Source organism: Mesoplodon mirus, assembly GCF_964341445.2.
Source record: "Mesoplodon mirus genome assembly, chromosome: 7".
NCBI classification, from domain to species: domain Eukaryota; kingdom Metazoa; phylum Chordata; class Mammalia; order Artiodactyla; family Ziphiidae; genus Mesoplodon; species Mesoplodon mirus.
The window spans coordinates 89285915-89309140 of record NC_138983.1 but is presented as its reverse complement, the minus strand read 5'-3'; the positions used below and the strand labels follow the sequence as shown (position 1 = coordinate 89309140).

Here is a 23226-nt window from a genome sequence, read left to right as displayed (position 1 = left end):
TAAAAAAAAACAACAACAAAACTACTATGGTTAAACAAAGAAAATAGACACATGGCAAATAAGCATATGAAAAGATGCTACACATTCCATGTCATCAGTGAATTTTGAATTAGAACGATAATGAGATACCACTACACACCTATTTAAATGGCTAAAATCCCCAAACTGAAATACCGAAGTTGGTGGTGATGCAGAACAATTGGAATTCTCACTTGTGGCTAGCGGGATACTTGGCAGTTTCTTACAAAATAAACGTACTTTTACCATACAGTGATCTAGTAATCCTGCTCTTTGGTATTTACCCATAGGAACTGAAAAGTTATGAAAGTAAGAGCCTTTACAGTGAGAAAATTCTATGATTCTATGGTTTTTCAACTCATTAATTTGTGTAGTTCATCCATTTTACTCATTGTATACACTTAAGTATATTGTTCCTTGAAATGGCCATTCAAAGTTGTTTCCTGCGCCACACACTATGAATGTTAGGGTTGGTCCTGTGTAAATCTTACCCCATTGATTTAGTATTATCCCTAAACAAGCAACTTTCTTCCATAAGGAAACAAAAAAGAGGTTCAGAAATGTCCAAACTAAGTTTTTATAAAACTGTGTTATCAAATCTTATTTATCAAAAAACTTCAAACATAGCAGTATGAGTTCCCATATACCCTTTACTCAGCTTCCCCAAATGTTAACATTTTCTATTACTAGAGTATAATTATTGAAAGCAGAAAGTTTACATTGTCACAATGCTACTAATGATTTATAGACTCGTATTCAAATATTGCCTATTGTCTTGTGGTCCAGATTCAAATCTAGGATCCCTTATTGCATTTGCTTGTCATATCTCCCCATTCTTCTCTAATCTAGGATAGTTCCTCAGTCTTTTTTTGTCTGTTATGACCTTGAACTAAAGGAAAATCTTAGCCAGTCATTTTGTAGAATTTTTCTCAGATAGGGTTTGTTTGATATTTTCTCATGGTTAGACTGAGGATATGTATTTCTTGACAAGAACACTTCAGGAGAGATATTATGCCATTTTCAGTACATATTAGAGGTACAAACAAATCTGTATGTCTCACTACTGGGGATGCTAACTTTGATGACTTAGTTCTAATGATAGCTGCAAAATCACTATTTTTCCCTTTGTAATTATTTGAGATTGTTCAAATATTCTGCTTCTTGTTTAATTTTCCCATACTAATTTTAGCATCCCTCAATAATTTTTGACTCCACCCATTACTGTGGTGTTTGATGATTGTTCATTTTCTATTCCCATCATTCCCTCTACATTTATTAACTATAATTTGAGTATAAGAAAGAGCTGTTCTTCTCCTTCATTTATGTATTTATCTGGTTATTTGTTCATATATATACATACATCAGTATGAACTTGTGGATAATTATTTTATTCTACGGGTTAAAATTTATTACTATCATTAATAGTTTTGTTTCTCAAAGTGTTCCATATTTGGTCACTGGTACTCCTTCCAGCTGTCTCCTATATTTTTCCTACATGGCCATACAATTTTTGGAGTAATATCTCACTTTCTGACACCACAAAATGCTCCAGACCCATCTTTTACTTTCCTCTGTCTCAGCCTTGAATCAGTCATTTCTCCATGGAGTTCTTGTTCCTTGCATTAATAATGGTATTCAGAAACCAGAATCTTGGTATGAGGTGGATTTATCACTATCCAAGCTACCTCATTGTGTTTTCATCAGAGAGAGCTAAAAATATATATACGAATACATAAAAATATACAAGTATCTCTATTTTCATATTATCTATCTGGGTGTGTATGTATATACACACACGTGTGCACGCACACACATTATCATCTGTCTATCTACATATATATATAACTTCAAATTGATATATGAATTCACATTGATACCTTGATTCCAATGCAACAGCACAGGGTTTGTTCTAGCCTCCCTTACCCTTTCCTTATTTGTCACTCTTTAACAATTAGAAACCTGGTTCTCATTATTTGCAGTCTATTCATTTGCTCAATTCTGGAATACACATAAAATATTTAAAAATCATTAACCTGTACACGTGTGAAAAATAAATTTACTAACAAGTTCAGTATTTGTGTACATTTCTTTTTGTCTTGTAGCTTTTCAGTATATATTGTGCATGGTTAATTACAGTATATTAAAATACTGTTTTCCAAAGTTACTTAGGTTAGCTCTTTCCCACCTCCTTCAGTGTGTTTTTTTTTCTTCTGCAGTGTGAGAAAATCTAGTACTTTGTGTTCAACTCAGACTACCAAACCAGAAGTTCTAGCAGAAAAGGTGATAATCCATATGTGCAGTAAGATCCCCAGGTGATTCTTTTCATTGGAGAAATATGAGGAACACTGCTTGACGTCTCTACAACTAAGATATCTAAAATGAAACTTCAATTATTCCTTCTTCCAAACTTTTCCATCCTGCAAATCTTTTCTTCCTCAGTGAATGGTGCCATGATTCACACAAAAAGTAACTCCATGCAAAAACCTGGGAATGATCCTCAGTTCCTTCCTTTTCTTCACTTTCTGCATAGACTGCATCATTAGGTCCTCTGGAATCTCATCTCTTTCTCTCTCATCACTTATATAATGTTTCTCTTCATCTTCATTGCCACCATCTTAGCCACTACCATTTCTCCTTTGCTCTACTTGAACAGCCTAGTATCTACACAACTATCTTTTCATTTAATTGCTTTCTCTTGCATCTAAGATAAAGTCAAAATCCTTAGCCTTATAGATTCTGGCCTTGCCTTTTCTTGTAAGTTGTATTTTCATACTTACAAGTACAGGCACACTCACACACACACACACGTATAGTTGGTATTGTTAGTTTAGGTTTTGTTTGCCCTCCCATCCTAGCATGAGAAAATTAAGAAACAAAGTCAAACCAAAGAAAAACTTTAAAAATAAATTTGAATAATATCCTTTCCCTCCAGAACATTTCTCTAAAGCAGTATTATCATTAATGGCAGTACAGACCAGAATTTTTTCCCTTAGACATAAAGGCATGGTGAAGAAGTCTCATTAAAAACTGGAATCTAAGCTTTCAATGTCAAATTCTGTCTCTAATCTTCTGCAGTAAGCCATAATGATTAAAGTATAGGAATCTGAATCAGAGGTCTGGTTTAGTATAATCTTTTTTGTAATAAGCTTTGTACCTTAGACAAGTCATTTATCTCTCCATTCCTTAATTTCTTCATTTATAAACGGAGATGTTAAGAGTATTGATATTCAAGGCTAATGAAAAAAGAATGCATCTAAGTACTGTATCAAACACTTTAAAAAGTAACCCGTTCAGGTTCTCTGCCCATTTTTAAATTGGAATATCTGGGGGTCTTTGATATTAAATTGTATGATTTCTTTAGATAATTTGGATATTAACTCCTTATCAGATATATCATTTGAAAAAATCTTTCATTCAGTAAGTTACCTTTTCATTTTGTGATGGTTTTCTCCTCTCTGCAAAAGCTTTTCAGTTTGATATAATGACACTTGTTTAATTTTACTTCTGTTGGCCATGCCTGAGGAGATAGACCCCCAAAAAATATTGCTAAGATCGATGTCAATGTATTTTTCCTAGGGGTTTTATGGTTTCAGGTCTTCAATGTGAGTCTTTAATCCATTTTAAGTTTCTTTTTATATATGGTATAAGGAAATAATTCAGTTTCACTCTTTTGCAAGTAGTTGTCCAATTTTCCTAACACCATTTATTGTCTTTATTTCATTGTATGTTCTTGCCTCCTTTGTTGTAGATTAATTGATCACATAACTGTGGGTTCATTTCTGGGCTCTCTATTCTATACCACTGACCTATGTGTCTGTTGTTATGCTAATACCATACTGTTTTGATTACTATAGCTTTGTAGTATAGTCTGAGATCAGTGCATGTCATACCCCCAGCTTTGTTTTTCTTTCTCAATATAGCTTTGGTTATTGGAGGTTTTTTGTTTGTTTGGATGATTCTATACAAATTTTAGGATTATTTGTTCTAATTCTGTGAAAAATGCCATTGGTATTTTGATAGGGGTTACATTGCTTTGGGAATACATACAAATGACCAAAAGACACATGAAAAGATGCTCAATATCACTCATCATCTGGGAAATGCAAATCAAAACCACAGTGAGATATCACCTTACACCTGTCAGAATGGCCATCATCCAAAAGGGAACCCTTGTGCACTGTTAGTGGGAATGTAAATTGGTGCAGCCCCTATGGAAAACAGTACAGAGGTTCCCCCAAATGTTAAAAATAGAATTACCATATGATCCAACAATTCAACTTCTGAGTATCTATCCAAAGAAAACAAAGACACTAATAAGAAAGGATGTATGCACCCCTCTGTTCATTGGAGCATTACTTATACTAGCCAAGATATGGAAGAAACCAGTGTCCATAAATAGATGAGTGGATAAAGAAGATGTGGTGTATATATACACACGTATATAATGAAACAGTACTTAGTCCTAAAAAAGAATGAAATATCTTCACTTGCAGCAACATGGATTGACCTAGAGTACTAGGTATGCTAAGTGAAATGAGTCAGACGGAGAAGAACAAGTACTGTATGATTTCACTTACAGGTGAAATCTAAAAACTAAAAGAAAACAAAAGAGAAACAAACTTGTAGATACAGAGAACAAACTGGTGATTACTAGAGGGGAAGGGGGATGGGGACTGAGAGAAATAGGTGAGGGGATTAAGTGGTACAAATTTCCAGTTATAAAATAAATGTCTTGGGGATGCAATCTACCGCGTAAGGAATATAGTCAATAATACTGTAATAATTTTGTATGGTGATATATGGTTACTAGACTTATCATGGTGACCAATTCAAATGTATTTAGATGTTGGATCACTATGTTGAACACTTGAAACTAACATAATATTGTATGTCAACTCTACTTCAATAAAAAAGTGACCAGTTAACATTAATTGGTATTATAATTACATTTTCTCTTCATAAAGGCACATTTTATTGATTTTTTCATTATAAAGTATAAAAGTACCTTTTATTTTCAAGATGAGTTCTAAGATTACTTGTTAATGTTAATATGGTAACTTAAAATACGTCTAGATATAATTTAATTTTAATTGCCTAACACAAATATGTCTGATAGTCACCATTATGAGTTCAAACCTTTTAGTAAAGATGTCAGAGGAGTCACCAAAACATTTTTGTTTATTGCCTCTCATTGAACCCTAAATGCTAACAAGACTTTTTGTTGGAATGAGGGATCAACATTTTATACTCTTTAAGAACTAATGCCATAGCTGTTTTATTTTTATAAATAAAGCTCTTTCCGTTTACTTTGTAGTGTACAATTTTTGAATGGCCCAGAAAGAGAAAAATTATTCTTTGGGCTGACAAAAATGATAAAGAGGCTCATTGCTGATGAAGGGAAGAAGACAAAGAAGAATAGAGAAAGAAAGATTAGTTCCTCTTTCAAAAGGGGGGCAAGATACTAGAGGTTTCTGCAGGGAAACTGAAGCACACCTTTCTTTCTGAGATTTGAAAGGAAGAGATGCCCTACATTTAAATATCTAGAGTATATCTTCCATTTAAAAATGAACCTAGCTAATCATCCAGTGAGGAAGAAAAGAGTAAAATAGCCTTTGATCAAGTCTTTTCTGTGGTGTTAAATGCAACGAATTATAATGAATATCACATATCTAATGAGTTCAAGAATTCCCCTTGGAAGAATTGGTCTGTCCTTTACAAAAAAGAGAGTTCAAGTGAGTTATTTGCATTTGGTAGGGAAGCTCTACTGTCTAAATCATACTCATTTAAAGGTGAAGTTCAGGGCTTCCCTGGTGGCGCAGTGGTTGAGAGTCCGCCTGCCGATGCAGAGGACACGGGTTCGTGCCCCGGTTTGGGAAGATCCCACATGCCGCGGAGCGGCTAGACCCGTGAGCCATGGCCGCTGAGCCTGCGTGTCCGGAGCCTGTGCTCTGCAACGGGAGAGGCCAGAACAGTGAGAGGCCCGCGTATCGAAAAAAAAAAAGGTCCAGTTCAAAGTCTGCCATAATTTGTTATTATATATGTAATTTTTGAATGTAATATACAGTTATATATGTATATAACATCAACAAGAAAGTGACCCACTTTAGAGTCAAGAAAATATATAGGTGAAGTGTAAAAGGGTTGGAATAGATATACCACAACAGTAACAACAAAACAAAACAAGACAACAACAAAAAAACTGGAGTGGCTAAGAAAATATCAGAAAAAAATATTTTAAGATGAAAATTTTTACTAGAGACAAAGATATTTTAAAATGATAAAAGGATTATACCATCTAGAATGTATAATAATTATAAACTTATATGCACCTAACAACAGAACTTCCAAATACAATGAAGCAAAATCGACACAACGGAAAAGAGAAACAGACAGTTCTACAATAATAGTTGGATACTTTAATACCTTTCTTTCAATAGCAGAACAGACAGAAAATCAACAAGAAAATTAAAAAAACTTGAACAACATTATCAATCAACTAGACCTAACAGCCATCTATAAAACATTCCACCCAACAGCATCAGAATATACATTCTTTTCAAATGCACGTGGATATACTATATGCTAGGCCATAAAACAAATTTCAGTACATTTTAAAGGATATAAACAATACAAAGAGTGCTCTCAGATGACAACAGAATGCAATAAGAAATCGTTAACAGAAAGAAATTTGTTGAAAATCACAAATGGAAATTATACAGTATATTCCTAAATAATTCATGGGTCAAGTAAGAACTCATAAGGGGAATTAGAAATACTTTGAGATGAATTAAAATGAAAGTATAACATATTACTACTTGATTGGTCGCACATAGTCTTTTGAAAAGCAGAGGGGTTAGACAAAGAGATCTAAATTAATTAAAAAATCATTTATTATTCTGGGAATAAAAAGAACTGGGCTTAGTCTCAGTTTTGCCTTTCTTTATCTTTGTGTCTGTTGATCATCTTGGAATAGTCATTACATAGTCAGAATACAGTTGCCATCTCAGGAATCAAATACTGTTATCTCTAGGGCTACCATAACAAGATACCACAAACTTGTTAGCTTAAAAGAACAGAAATTTATTTTATCACAGCTCTAGAGTCCAGAAGATCAAACTCAGAGTGTTGAGAGGGCCATGTTCTTTCTGACACCTCAAGGGGAGGATGCTTCTTTGTCTTAACCAGATTCTGGTGGTGGCCATCAATCACTGGTGTTGGCATTTTTTGATTTGCAGCTGCATCACTCTGGTCTCTTCCACTGTTGTCACATGGAATTGTCTCTGTGTGTTTCTGTCTCTGGAAACAATTGAAATAGAAATTTCTATTTTAAAAAAACAAACTGTTGATTACTATGCTCTATTTAGATAGTTCCTCTAACCCACCCACCTCCATTTCCCCATATGTATTTGAGAAGGAAAGAGGAACTCCTGTGAGCTATCATTTTGGAAAAAATCAATGATACAGTGTTTTACTAGAGATGCCTCTTATCTAAAATATTTGAATTAAATATAAAATCTGGGGAAATTATCACCCAGTTTCCCTCTTCTAGAGGCATGATCTAAATGATAGGCAGCAGAATATTTTATAGCCATGAGGTTTGCTGACATTATTGATTTGATCCAGAATCTGTATTTTCTCTCTAAAGAAAACAGTATTCTCTCTTTCCTTTCTTTAATTTATAATGTTGATGTCTTAAGATTATTGTCAGAGAGGATGCTTGTAGTTCAAATGATTTGGCTGTATTTCACCAGTATTATTACAAGCTAGTCAAACAATGGCTGGGCTCCAGTATAGACCTCGGTCCCTTTGTTCCACTGGGATACGGATGTGAAAGCCACTGTTTCCTTATATTCCAAAGACCAAATAAATAAAACAAATAAATAAACACAAAAAAACAAGTAAATGAAACTATCTTAAAACCAACTCTCTTTTCTTCCTCATCCATGTTAATTCTCTTCTACCTAAAATTACTTCCTGGAAGTGATTTTTATGTTTCTTAGAGCCTCTTTATGTATATATCCACACTAATGCATATAAAACTGTTCCTTGTAGATCTTTTACTTTTTCCATTTGAAGAATTATTTTCACATGTCATATAGAGTTTATCCATTGTCCTAGATATGCATTTTTCCTGTGTATTTGAGCATCATAGGAAGATAAATTCTACTCTTGAAAATGTTAACTGGTGACTGAGACACAGAAAGCTATTCTTCTTACCATTTTTCAATAGTGAGTAGTAGATTCTGTAGGGGTGGAATTTTAAGATGTAAGTATACTGTTTTTCTACACTCCAATTACGTTCCCCTTATCATAGAATATTGACCAGTGAAGTGTGCTGCTGACTTTTCAGAATCCATGTACATACAATCCATTAAGTTATTAGATATAACGTTGGTCAGAAAAGCATACTGTGAAATGTTGCTTTTATTTAAACTCCCACTATTTTCACTCCATGGTTTCAAGATTTGACTTCTTTATTGCCCTCTGGTAGTGGGCTCTGTGAACTGCATATTTACGGGTCTGGAGCACATATCTTCCCGGAGGTATTCAACTCCTCAGGTACAAGCTAAAGAGTAGATGATAAGAAGCATTCATATTTATTAAAACTAATTAAGAATATCAGTAGCCTGACTGTTGTTTCTAAAAATATAAAATATTTATCCTTCTGTTGTCAAACAACCATATTTCATGAAAAGAAGTATAAATCCTTTTTTGCTTGCAATGAAAGAACAATAATTGAAGGTATTCTTCATTTTGACCAAATACCTTCTCTGAAAATATAAGTTAAAATAGGAGTTGAACTTTGCAAAATATTCTTTAGTAAATAAAACTCCACATATAATTTCAAATTATCATTGAATTTTACCTTAAATTTAAATATCTATATTGACTTAAATGGTGTCCTCTGTAATTTCGGATGATTCCCTCCTTTATATCTTCTTCCTCTCTTCAACAAATAAAATACATATGAATGCCTAACATGAGGTAGGGTATTCTCTGTGAAATAATGATGTTGGTATACTTGATTTTGACTTAGCAGAGGGATTGAGCCTCTGTGTTGGTGAATTCTCCCCAGATGGTGCGTGGGGAGAGGGTCAGGCATGTCTCTGTGCTCCTGAAGTTTTCTCTGTGAAACTGTCAACCTCCAATATCAGAAATAACTTCCTTCGTCAGAAGGGATTTTCAGACATTAAAAGTTTTCTCTTAAAGTGCAAGTATTTTTAAAATCTGTAAAATATAGGGCATTATACATTTTCTTTAGTTACTACAAGCTGAATTTTAACTGAGAAGACTGGGGACTCCATGTATGTGTACACGCATGCATGCGTGCATGTTTGTGTGTTACACATGTGTGTGTGTGTGTAGGTCTACTGAGGATACAGAACGTATTCTGCACATGACAGAGCAGTGGTATATCAGAAGGGAAAAGAGTATAAAGGACCAGCTTCACCTGCTTAATTTGTCCCCTGACCTGGTGTCTTCTTATTTTCCACAATCCTTTGCTGATCTGTATACTAAATACCCAGGGTTCCTGGGTACCCCCAGGTACCTCTGTAAGTTTTACAAGCCTATCAATATCCCATGTACAGTGGATGGAACCTGGACTTTTTGCCCATATAGTTTTCCTTTCCCTCAGAGTTTTCGTCTGAGCTATGTCATGGGGTAGGTAGTGTTGTGAAAATTTGTGCTCACTTGTTAAATAGAAACTACTCATTTAACTGTTTAAACAAATAAACAGTATCTTGAGTCAATTGCACGGCACCTCCAGTCTCCACAAAGCAGAGTTACTTTGGGACAGGAAGTTCTTTTAGTTTCCCCTTAAATCAAAATACAAAGTTATTGAGCAATTCTAGGACCAACGCTATAGTTGCAAACTTGGGAAGAGATCACAGGATTCTGTAATTGTTTGCTTACCCCCTTACTGGGACAGCAAATAGCTCAATAGTTCTTTTTTTTTTTTTTTTTTTTTTTTGCAGTATGCGGGCCCCTCCCGTTGCGGAGCACAGGCTCCATACATGCAGGCCCAGCAGCAACGGCTCACTGGCCCAGCCACTCCGTGGCATGCGGGATCCTCCCGGACCGGGGCACGAACCCGCGTTCCCTGCATAGGCAGGCGGACTCTCAACCACTGCGCCACCAGGGAAGCCCAGCTCAGTAGTTCTTATACTGAAGTCAAAAGGAAGAATAATACCGGAACAAAGTCTGCAGTTAAAGTCTGCGTCTTATTTTTATTTTCTCTTGGCACATAGTAGGTAACCGTTAAATGTTCTCTTGATAAATATTAAAAACACACAAGATACTTCATATACTAGGGGTCATAAAATTTCAACTTTTCTTTTGGTGTAGGGGTTGATGATGAAAAGTTTGGAAACTTCTGGTCCATGTTAATGTTCCTGCTTTGAGAACTGCAGGGCGCAGCTTTTAGATGGAAAAGGTTGCCAAGAGGACCAGAAGTAGAATAAAGGCATTTATGTAATTCTTCCTTATAATTTCATTTATTGGTTTTCAGCATCTAACTTTGAAAAGTTGCCTGAGGCTGCCTAGGGTCTGCAATAAGGATCACAGCTGTGCTGTCCTACCCCCTCCCCACACGTGGGAACAGAGCCTCCCCAGCAGTGCTCATAGAGCCCCATGGCTTTCTGCCCACCTCGGTACTGCTCAAGGCAGTGGCTTTTTTCTACCAGCCTCGCCCTTCTCCATTTGAATCTTTTTCTTCTTTCCAGTTTTATTGAGATGTAATTGACATGTAACACTGTATAAGTTTAAGGTGTACAACATCATAATTTGATACATGTATATATTGCAAAATGATTACCACAGTAAGGTTAGTTAACACATCCATGACCTTACACAATTAATTACCTTTTGTGTGTGTGTGTGTGTGTGTGTGTGTGATGAGAACATGTAAGATCTACTATCTCAGAAACTTTTGAGTATGCAATAGAGTGAGGTTAACTATAGTCACCATGCTGTACATCAGACTCCCAGGATTTATTCATCTTACAACTGGAAGGTTATACCCTTTGACCAACAACTCCCCATTTCCTCCACTCCCCAGCCCTTGACGGCCACCATTCTACTCGGTTTCTGTGAGAGCAGCGTTTTTAGATTACACGTAAAAGTGAGATTATGCAGTGTTTGTCTTTCTCTCTCTGACGTATTTCACTTAGCATGATTCCCTCAAGGTTCATCCAAGTTGTTGCAAGTGGCAAGATTCCCTTATTTTTTAAGGCTGAATAACATTCCATTCTACATATGTGCCATATTTTCTTTATTCATTTGTCTGTCAATGGACACTATAGAAACAGAAACTCACTCAGTTCCTACAAGTGTCCAAGGTAACAATAGACAAAATATGGATGTTGGTGGGTGTAAATCCAGGCAGTAGGTTAGACTACATCCCACAGGCAGGAAGGCCACTATTTTAGGAGGAGCTGCTTTGAATATGAATCAAATAATAATTGATTTATATATCACCAGTTCAGAACTAACTCATCTGTTTTAGACACCTCACCATAGATATGAAATGAGAATGAGTGGAAAAAGAGGCTTCTGAAGGCAAACAGTCATAAAACCCATTATTATTCTGTAAAAAGGAGACTATACAGTCTTAGCTTTAGAACCTCAAATCAAACAAAGACATGTAGCAGCCTCAGTAGGATATAATCACAACAGAAAAAATACAAGCAGAAGGCAGAGGAAAAAGAAGTGCCATTTGGTATGGGAATAACTAGCTCTGTATGTCTCAAAAGCCTCCTATAAACATGTCTGGGTGTCAATATAGTGTAATAATTAATATCCATAAACCCTGAGTCTTAAGAAAAAAGAACTGTATCTTTTGCTTTCTTTTAGAAAGGGACAGAAAGGTAACTATATTTGCTTTAATAAATACAGAGACTTAGTGCACTTAAATATTTGATCAAATAATTAAAAAAATGTTTCTTACAGCATACATCATTTTCTTTTTTTTTTTTTTTTTTTGGCGGTACGCGGGCCTCTCACTGTTGTGGCCTCTCCCGTTGCAGAGCACAGGCTCCGGACGCGCAGGCTCAGCGGCCATGGCTCACGGGCCCAGCCGCTCCGCGGCATGTGGGATCTTCCCGGACCGGGGCACGAACCCGCGTCCTCTGCATCGGCAGGCGGACTCTCAACCACTGCGCCACCAGGGAAGCCCCATCATTTTCTGATGAAACGGGTAAAATAAGGTTCTAGGGTGTGAGGCAGGCATGAGGTATTATACACATTTTCTTTTCTGTCCTTTTGTAGCTGAATATCCTTTTCCAGGCCTAAAGAAGTAGTAAAATTATGGATCTAAGATTGAATAAAAGGTTTCATAGACATATTTTACATATATGCCATTAGATTTCCACAGAGTTATTTCAGGCTGCTGACAGGCTGCTTGCTTGAGCTGAGACCCCTCTAAACAAAGCCCAGGAAGAAACTAACAACTGTGAAAGCCAACTTATTTCTTCTGTGAGTAACTTGGCTGCAGAGCAGACTAATTACCCCTTTAACCACACTGTTTGAACTCATTGTACTTATCTGGGAATCACTATTCTGAAAGTAGAGAAGGGGACTAGGGAAGTTAAAAGAGACAAAAGGTGTAAATATGGTCTCTTTGCAGAATCTCAAAGGTCAGGCAACAGGCTTATTTCTGATGGTTTTAAAAAGAGAAGCTGAGCTGTGGTTTAAAGGTCCACTTTGGAATTCAAATTCTACCTCAGGTGCAGCCTGAATGCTAGTCTCCACCTGGAGTGAATCACTGAAGGATCATTTCTCAGCACATAGTCAGTGTTTGTTAAATTTTCATATTATTTTATCCCAGTGAATAATACTGATGAGGGATTTTGAAACTATTAAATTCCGCCAAAGGACTTGATTTTGTAATGATACCAAACCTTGGAAAATAAAGGAAGTAGAGATTGGTGAATCCTTGACAAATTATTAGAGGTATAACTGATTGTTTCATAAGGAAAGATAGGGAATGGATCATTTAGGAACCTGAATGAATACTTTGAATCTCATCTATTTCTGTTAAAACTACAGGTCAGTTGAGCTCAAAAATTGTGGGTATAAAAATTGTGTTTTTTGGTAATAAAATTTGTTTTAACCCTTCTCTGAATTATGCATTTAAACGTTGACCAATTCACAAGTAACTGTTTACAGTCGATGGATTGGCAAGTGGCTTTGGGGTCATTCATTTTATAGCCTGGGATTTCCAGTGTTATCTTTATCTTCCCGTGTATACTCTATTTCATACATTTTATTAGCAGCAGTAGTAGAAATGGTAGCAGCAGTATCGTTATTATTTAGTTAGAGTAGAATTGTTTCTGTAACTTCTCACGGTCAGACGTATACTAAGCAACACACATTTTGAAAGCACTGGTGTTGGAGTAAATTCGATGTTGATGAGACTAGTCACTGCCCTTAAAGGAGCTTGTCTTCTAGTTGGAAAGATGTGACATATACAATAATCTGAGGCAGTAAGTAAATACATGGGTCTGAGGGCAGAAGATCCTGAAGGAAGCAAGCTGCAAAGAACTCATTTTGAATCCTGGCATTAATATTGGCAGATCTCCTCACACCTTTTTAGGACAGTTATAGACAAAGCAAGTAGGACTGGAGAATACACTACAATGGCCAAAATAAGATTTAATGTCACTTCAGCCTAGGGGATTCTTTCTAGGCTTTGAGCATATGATAATTTAAATGCCACCTAAATAGTAAACTTACTTTAATGCTGACAATGTAGAAAAGATATTTTGCTGCAAAAGTATACACAGTAGTAACAAGTGGATTTTGGAAGGAACTAATATTTTGCCTTATACTGATACTACACTATTGCCCTAGACCTAGCAGCAGCCTTTACTCTTTGTTGTTTTCTTCTAAGACTAAAGAGTTTCTTTATTTTCTTCCACCAACAGATCTCAGAGCAATCTGAGTGCACTGGCCAGTTGGGACACAATTATCATTAGAATTCTTGGCTAGAGAAGAAAGCTCCTAATTTAAGAATGGCTTTTTGCCTTCTGAGAGCTCAGAAGAGCAAATTGCAAGCCATCTACATTTATAAAACATGTTTTAGTATGGAAAATTTCAAACATCTACAGAAGTAAAAAGAAAGAAGTAGAAACTTCCATCAATTGTTCTCATCAAATGTCAATTTCAGGCCAATACATTTTCTCTACACCCTCTCTGAATACTACCGCCATAATCCCCAGCAATTTTAAAGCAAATCCCAGATTTCTTTTTCTCAGTGAAAACGTCAGTATACATATTTCTAAAATGCAGGAACTGCCCTTTTTAAGCTCAACTATGTCATTATCACACATCCGCAAATAATAATAATTCCTTAATATCAACAAATAGCCAGTCAGTTCATGTTTCCTTGATTGTCCTATAAATGTATTTTTATTTTAATAACCATTATTTATTTGATTGCTGATCCAAACACAATTTCTTTTAAAGTATAGGTTTAAAAGAACTCAATTTGTTCATTTTTCTTGCAAGTATTTGTCATTGAATTCAAAGCATTCATCCAGTAGGGTTCCCAACTGTCTGGATTATGCTGATTGCATCCCCTTTATGCTTATATATTTATCATGCTCCTTTGGCCCATGTATTTACTGTCAGTTGGTAGATAGATCTAGAGCACTGACATAATTCAGGTGTGATTTTTTGTCAAGTTTACTTCATAGATAATATTGATGAATTCCAAAAGGAACTATAAAGTGTCTGTCTTACTGTGATGTTGCAGCCATTAATGATCAATGTCTAGATCCATTAATTTCTTAAGGGTACCAAATGGTGATATTCTACTAATTAGATTATTATTCATTTACTAGCTAGAAGATTATTTCATCAACTACTTGGTTGCCCTGAGTTACAGTTTAATTAGGAAAGGAAGAATAAATGTTTCTTTTATTTTATTTACCAGTTTTACAAAAAAAAGAAAAAACAGGAGAGAGAAAGGTTGACTGCAAAGTAGCTTCCAAAGATGACTAATGAGGTATTTTCTTTCTTTGTTGTTGTTTTCAGTGAGGTTGTTATAAATATCGATGCAGAGATTGTCCCCTCTTAGGCTCACGGATCCTGTTCAAGTTGGCTCCTGAGTCCTTTGCACACAACCACAGCAGTCTTTGAAGTCTTCCCAGCTCTCTTGTACGACAAGGTGTAACAGGAACATCTAATTCGTTTCTTATGCTGGATTTGAAATCAGCTATTTCTCCAAGGAGGCATTATCCACTGTGTTTATTCAAACTTGTGTTCCTTCTAGTTTAACCTTCTCTCGAGACATGTTTTTTTTTAAACAAATTACTTACTGAATTTTTTCACCTTTTCAAATCTTGCTGTTCTCCAATCACTTCATTTCTGATTTTTTCTAATTTCTTTTATGTTTTTCTTAAAACCAGTTTCTATTCCTTTTAAAATTTCTTTTACTTTTTCCGCAATATCAGGCAATAAATTTCATTTGTTCTGTGGACGTGTCTTTCTGTCACGTTTTCAGGATTTGCTGGAACTTTCTTTTCACCCTCTTATTTCTTTTTTTTTCTCACTGATTTTCTACAGGATGTGAGTGGAATACTCTTCTGTCACTCATTTTTAAATGAAATAAGTTTCCACTTTAGGAGGGAATCATAGATCAGAATATAATTTCTAGCTTCAGAACTCCAGGGCTCACTATCTTCTATTATTTTCACAACATAATTTTTAAAAATGACCTTAAAATTTCTCAAATCTTCCTCCTCGGCCCTCCTCTGCCCATTTACCCAGGGCTCCTCTTTCTTTTCCTTGTTGAGTATGGGGGTTTGTTCTGGAATGGTGCTTTGGTTTGATAGGTGTCAAGGTTTCACAGACCCCAGAACACTTGGCATCCTCAGAACATTTCAAGGTTCTTGCACTCAGCTGCAAAGTGGAGCCTGCAAGCCGGTTTCTGTCGCTGTTCTCAGTGAGTTTTTCAATCTCAGTGAGTTCTTGAACCATAGTAACCTTTGGCTCTCCTGAAAGAGAGAGAGAGTCCTTCCCTTGTCTTCCTCCCACACACCTTGGGATACACATATGTAGGTCTTTTTCCTGTTGTTGATTTGTTCCTACCTGGCTATATGTTGCAGTTAATGTGGACACCTTGTTGTAGATGTTGTCTGTGGGTTTTTGATCTTGCTATTCTAGATGCTTTTCTTTCTTCTTTGTGGGGGTGGGGGCTTGTGTATTTAGGGGAGGGGTGGCATATTCAGGGATAAAAATCTTCTCTGTAGCCACCATCATTTCCCCAGAATCCTCTGCCATTAATATTTAAAAGAAAATCATAGGAATCATTATCCGGATCCTTAGGATAATCATTACATTGTATCTGTCTTTTTTCCAGGCTTCAAGCTGCCTGTGGCTTCCCACGTTAGTATACTGACATGACTGGGCAATGCCTAATTTGACAGGTTCTTTCTGTACTACCTTCCTCCTAATCATGACAGCCTTGTACGCTATATGTAGTCTTCTTTACTGATAGGGAATTTAGAAAATACAGGAAGCCATGGGTTTAATAGCTGAAAGTGGAATTAATGTATTATTTTTCTCAGGTAAAATATCATAAGACTCCTTAGGCCCAAGTTGTAAAATGAAATCGCAAATTTCCTGGAATCATTTTGCAAACGTGAATGCCCACATAAAGTACACTAGGACTTGAATCCAAGGAATAACACATTTTTAGAGCCTCCAGATTTATAAACTTAGTACAAGTCTGCATTACTTCTTAAGGCAACTGGAGAAAATAATTTTGTGATCAAATAAATATTGATTTTATTAACATAGTTATTTTAAAAGTTTATAAAGCTTTTAAAAAATGTTAAGGCTCTGTCAGCGTCATCAGTTGTTATTTCTTTTCTAGAATCTTGGATAAAGGAACAGTCGTTTGAGGGGAAACATGGTATAAAATGGGAAGATAATCTAACAGTGAAGATAGTTATATCTCTTCCTGTGTGATGAACTACTCCTAAGCTTGGTGGTTTAAAACAGCAGGCACTTTATCTCGTCACAATTTGTGAATCAGCAGAATGGGCTGGGATCCCCTGGGTGGATCTATCTTGCTTTCACCTGAGGTGACTACTGAGGCTGCCATCATCTGGTTGCTGGACTGGGGCTGGTTGCTTTCACATGTCTGGCCATTGATGCTGGCTGTGGCCTGGGCCTATTCTCCACTAGGTTAGCCAGGCTTCCTAACATGTCAGGTTTCCATGAGGACAAGCCCTAAAGCACGAGTACTCTCCAAGCTTCAGCTCTTGATATGCCGTTGGGCCAAAGCAAGTCATGTGACCAAACCCAGGTCAAGGTGGAACAAAACTACACAGGGTGAGAAAACGGGGGGGAGGGGCATTTTCACTGGGGGTCAGTAGTCTAACAAACTGCTGCAATGACTATATAAAGAAAAGCCCCCCGGAGGACAACTGGCAAAAAATAAATGTGTGCGGGGTGGGGTGGGGGTTTGGCATGCGGGGGCAAAGGCAGTAAACAGGGACTACCAAAATCTGAAGATTCTGGAATTTTTGGAAAATCCACTGGGATTAAAGGAGTTACACAACCATGTTCTGACACCAGAAGAAAGGTCCCAGTTGAGCATCAGGGAAGTCTAGCGCTCTTCCTCCATCGCATCAATTTCCACATTTCTTTGACTCAGCATATTTGTAGAATGAATCATGACTTTCTATACATTTTTAGTTCAGTTTTTCAAAGAAATAGTGACCTCGCTTCTATCTGCTGTGCCACAAAAATGCCGTCGAAAAAAATTCCTTCTGTTAAATCGCTCACTAGGTGAAATTGTATGTGTAACCTAGTACCAAAGAGGTATTAAGAATCGCCACAGCCGAGCCGGCCCTCCGCACCACGCACCCTATAGCAGCCAGTGGGTGAGCCGGGAGTCGAGGAGGTCACCGTGGGAAGGAGGGGCGCGGGCAACGTGTCAGCCTCCTTCCGTCTCCGTGGAGCCACCTCCTGCCTCTGGTACAGGGAGTCGTCCACAGCAGCCGTCGGTGGCCAGCCTTGCAGCGCTGTGTTCTAGGTCAGTAGCTTCCAAGACTCCAGTTGGATTCATTGGAGTAGGCAACGTGGGGAATCCAATGGCAAAAGAGCTCTTGAAACATGGCTAGCCACTCACTATTGCTGATGTGTTCCCTGATGCATGCAAAGAGCTGCTAGATGCAAGTGGACCCGGTAGTGTCTTCTGCAGCGGATGTAGCCGAAAAAGGTGACAGAATTATTACAGTGCATCAATGCGCTAGAAGCTTATACTGAAGCAAATGGAATTCAAAAAAAAGTGAAGAAAGACTATTAATAGATTCCAGTACTGTTGATCCTATGGTTTTGAGAGAATTGGCCAAAGAAGTTGAGAAAATGGGAGCAGTTTTCTCGGATGCCCCTGTTTCTGGTGGTGTGGGAACAGCTCGGTCTGGCAACCTCACATTTAGGATGGGAGGGGTTGAGCTGCTGTGGTGCAGGGGCTCCCATGTGGTGCATCGTGGAGCTGTTGGGACTGGCCAGGCTTCGTAGATCTGCAAACACTTGCTGTTAGGTATTAGTAGGATTGGAACTGCTGAAGCTATGAATCTGGGACTCAGGTTAGGGCTTGACCCAAAACTCTTGGCTAAAATCTTAAATACGAGCTTAGGACGATGTTGCTCAAGTGACACTTAAAATCCTGTACCTGGGGTGATGGATGGAGTTCACCTGGCTAATTACTATCAGGGTGGATTTGGAGCAACACTCATGGCTAAGGATCTGGGATTAGCATGAGGCTCTGCTACCAGCACGAAGAGCCCAATCCTTCTGGGCAGTCAAGCCCATCAGATCTGCAGGGATGTTGTGCGTGAAGGGCTACTCTAAAAAAGACTTCTCATTCGTGGTCCAGTTTTTGCAAGAGGAGGAGACATTCTGAGTTTGCCCTCTGGCTGTGAACACTGAAACATTGAAACCAAACTGTGTCTTGGAGCCCCTTATGGCTCACTCCACAGGAAAATGGGCTTAATCAAAGGTCAACTGTCTGCTTTTGAGTGTCTAGGTCAGGGGTCCCCAACCCCTTGGCCTCGGACGGGTACCAGTCCACAGCCTCTTAGGAACTGGTCTGCACAGCAGGAGGTGAGTCGCAAGCAAGCCAGCTATAAGCTTCATCTGCCGCTCCCTATGGCTCACATTACCGCCTGAACCCCACACACCCCGCCTCCCCTCCCTGGAAAAATTTGCTTCCAGGAAACCGGTCCCTGGTTCCAAAAAGGTTAGGGACCTCTGGTCTAGGTCACAATAGATCCTGGGATTTTTCACCCATTTTAAACTGCTTATTCTTTTTATCTATTTAACAAACATATCATCTGTAATTTTTTTTTCTGCAAGCCACTGATGGTAACTGCTAGCTAGCTAGCTGATTGGCCTTTTTCAAAAGTTTGATTCCTGAGCATCTTCAGCTAAAACGCTGCCTACTTCACTCAGGATATTATTTACTCCACTTTACAAATAAAACTAAAATTGTTTTCAACAGGATAAAATCTATCCTCGAGGAAAGAAAAGAAATTGGTGTGAGAAAAGGTATTAGAGAAAGGGGAAGTATAGTGAATTACTACCTGTGTGCCTCAGAAAATTTGTCCTGTTATCCCAGTGGTGATATTCTTGCATTGAGATTACTGGTTTATTTTCTAGGAGTTGTTAAAGCAAGAGAACTCCTTGCTGCACGTTATGTAATTTGGACTCTTACAATTATCTTGGTGTGCCCCTCTTGTAACAACTTCCCATACTCAGCAAACTGTTTTTTTCATATTTTTGCTTCCTTGTACATTTTTACTGCATATTTTTTACTTCAAAAGAATGACATCTTTAGAACTGTTTCAGAGCCAGCGATGATACGTGCTTTAGATAATTATTACACTATGCTAAATATAACCATATTCTTTTGAATTCCAATAAATTTCTATGCTGATAAAAAAAGAGAGGCACATTTCATTAATGTTTAAATAGTATCCTTCCTCCTCTAAAACTTAAAATAGGATTCAGTCTGATTCCTAAAGGGTTATTTTCTTCAACAACAAGAGCTGACTTAGGCCATTTCTTGGCAGTGGAATCTGAGCGTAGAGGTCTCTGTCTCACTGCCCTTTGATTCTCACTCACGGTATCCTGGGTGAATGTAATGGATGGGCGTGCCCTTATGACTTAGCCCACCGCTACTGCTCCTGATGAGGGTTAGTGGTGTGGGCCACTTTAAATCTTGCCCAGCAAAGTGCTGACATCTGGGGTTTCCTATCAAGTTTACCAGATATTCCACAGTAATTTCATAATTTACACAACATAAAAACACTGATCTTGAGCTTAGGAAAGCATTTCATTTAAACAGATACAGAACACTACTCTACAAAATGGTTTAAAATTTGTGAGCAATTACATTAAATAAACTCTAATATAAATTAATCTAATACAAGTAAACTAATAGTTGCAAAGCTACTGGTCGCTTCAGAAGCGGTGGCTACGGATAACTTCAAAGTTGTTTCCTCAGTGCATTAAGAGGCGAAACTATTTGCTGTCAACTTCTTCTTGGGGAAGCTTTTTTCCTTAGTTTGATGCTGATTCGCGTTATGAATGTATAGGAACCATTACTGGTTCTTCCTTTCCATATTCAGTGCACCATTATACTTCTATCCTCTTAAGATCTGGATATCTGTTACTGCTACTGTTGGCTGGAGCCTGGCAGGAGGAAAGCTATCAAGAAAAAAGGTCAACAAGTGTTCAAGAGTTTTAGCATACTACTGAGACTTTTTATCTACCATAATCATAAGAAATAATAATTAAAATTACAGCCTGGTCAGTGAGACCTTGAATAAATTGTGGAAGCATCCATGTTTCCTACAGTTTCAGGGGATGGATATTTCCTGTTATTAACTCTATATCCTCTTCAACTGGAACAGAGAGACCTTTCTCTGTTGAAGCAGTTTTGTCTTTTTCCTGGGCATTTTTAGTTTTCTCTTATGAGAGACTTGTAAAGCTTACCTACACAAACGTACACATACACGTATAAAGCAAAGAAGGGATAGAGTAGTCTTGAGAGGACACTGTTTTGTAGCAGGCACACAAGACAGAGGTAATACTCCCTGATTGCATTTGCCTCCCTAGCCCCATCTCCTTTGTGGAAAGCATCAGCATTCTGAGTGGTCTCTGCACCCCACTAACTGGACGGAACACTGCATTGGCATTCTTAGGGAGCATTGATGGTCCCTACGGAAACTGGTTAGAGCTTGTGCAGCCACAGTGCACAGGAAAGAATCAAATATACTTCATATAACATGCTTACTCTGTTTTGCTTAATTAGCACTTACTCCCTGTAAAAGGCTGATTTCTGCTTTGACAGGGAGTAATCGAACTCTGTATTCACCCAAACCATAAAATTAAAGTTAACATACCTCAGCTTTTCATCCTACTGGAAGAAATGTATGAAATCTAAAGTTATTTTTTAATTGCTGCTGTTTAGAATGCCTGAGGCCCATTTGCTGAACTTGTTAAAGAGCAGTGTTAATGAGGGTATTTTTCGTTTCTTTCTTTTCCGACCACAGCATGAATTCTCAGCCCAAAGTGTGCCCTGTTTCCCACAATAGAGACGGGGAAAAGTGAGAGTCTCTCACCACAAAGCATGAGACAACTACAAATACTTTTCTCCCAGAGTTAACATTGATGACAGTCTTTGTGGAAAAGGACTTCCTCTTTTTGCGGGAATACAGTAGAAATGCAAGTTATATTCTCCATAATTTCACTACTGGAAAAATAATTTCATAGTCCGTATATATATACGTGTATATATATATATATATATATATATATATATATATACACACACACACACGCATATATATATATATATATTTTTTTTTTTTTTTTTTTGCGGTACGCGTGCCTGTCACTGCTGTGGCACTTCCTGTTGCAGAGCACAGGCTCCGCACGCGCAGGCTCAGCGGCCCTGGCTCACAGGCCCAGCCGCTCCGTGGCATGTGGGATCTTCCTGGACTGGGGCACGAACCCGTGTCCCCTGCATCGGCAGGCAGACTCTCAACCACTGCGCCACCAGGGCAGCCCCATAGTCCATATTTTTTATTGGTCTTCTTAAAAACATATACAGTGTTTACAATAAGGAGTAAAAGAGAAGATTTTCAATGCGATATTTCAAGGAGCATTTTGTAAAGGCGGGATCCAGTCCCAACTTTGGAAAATTAACACACACCTATGAGATCAAAGAGTCACCTGCAAAAAATTTTATTATGTTTTTCTTTCATACTAGTTTCCTAAAGGTGCATTGTTACTTCTTGGTAATGTAATAGTCAGAAATGACTATATGGTGGCCATTTGAGGAAGAAGTAGCTCTTACATAAGTGTCTAGTGACCTTATCTCTTTTGATACAATACCTCTTGGTTTCAGAGGCTTGCACAGATTTCCTCTAAATGAATAAACTTAGTAAGATGTTTCTAACTATCAATCTAAAAGTAGATTTAGAAATCTACTTCTGAAGCAGTTTTGTTAAGTAATTATTGGTCAGTTCTCTTTCTGATTGGTACTTCTTTCTGCAAAACAAATCCCTGTACTTAGAACAATGAATACCACCATCCCTGGCTCCTTGATTATTACACAGTGATGTTTCTTGAGAAAAAAGCTTACCCTTTTTTGGGGGAAACTTCAGTCCATGAAGTAAAACTTCATTAAAACTACATCTGCTTCTAATGCCAGTGTGATGCAGATCAGTATCCCCCTTCTTTTGACTTTCCAGGCTGTGTGAAGAGAATGGTATGGTTTGGTTTAGGAAGGGTTGTAGCTTAAGAGGATTGCATTATGTTTCTGTGTCACTTTGGGGGGTTTTATTTCAATATTATATCCTGTTCTGTAAAAACACCATAGTCATTCTCTTACTTATTATTAAATAATTAAACGCTGCCCTTTGTTTACTTTCCCCTTGTGATCAGAAGACTCCTCTCCACTCTAGGCCTTGATCTGAGTTCCAATTCATCAGCTTGTAGTAGCTACGCTTCTGGTTTCTTTTTTTTTTTTTTTTTTTTTTTTGCTGTATGCGGGCCTCTCACTGTTGTGGCCTCTCCCGTTGCGGAGCGCAGGCTCAGCGGCCATGGCTCACATGCCTTGCCGCTCCACGGCATGTGGGATCTTCCCGGACCGGGGCACGAACCCGTGTCCCCTGCATCAGCAGG

At 37.7% G+C, this 23226-nt stretch overlaps 1 long non-coding RNA gene and 1 pseudogene across 3 annotated transcripts in view; both read left to right on the top strand.

Moving 5' to 3' along the window:
* LOC309807706 overlaps positions 1 to 23226 on the top strand; it is a 56731-nt gene that overhangs the window by 13213 nt on the left and 20292 nt on the right. The gene's annotated exons all lie outside the window — the stretch shown is intronic.
* Positions 15014 to 19917, top strand: LOC309808041 (3-hydroxyisobutyrate dehydrogenase, mitochondrial-like; annotated as a pseudogene). The gene is made up of 2 exons: positions 15014 to 15025; positions 17841 to 19917. The product of its transcript is annotated as a 3-hydroxyisobutyrate dehydrogenase, mitochondrial-like (transcript).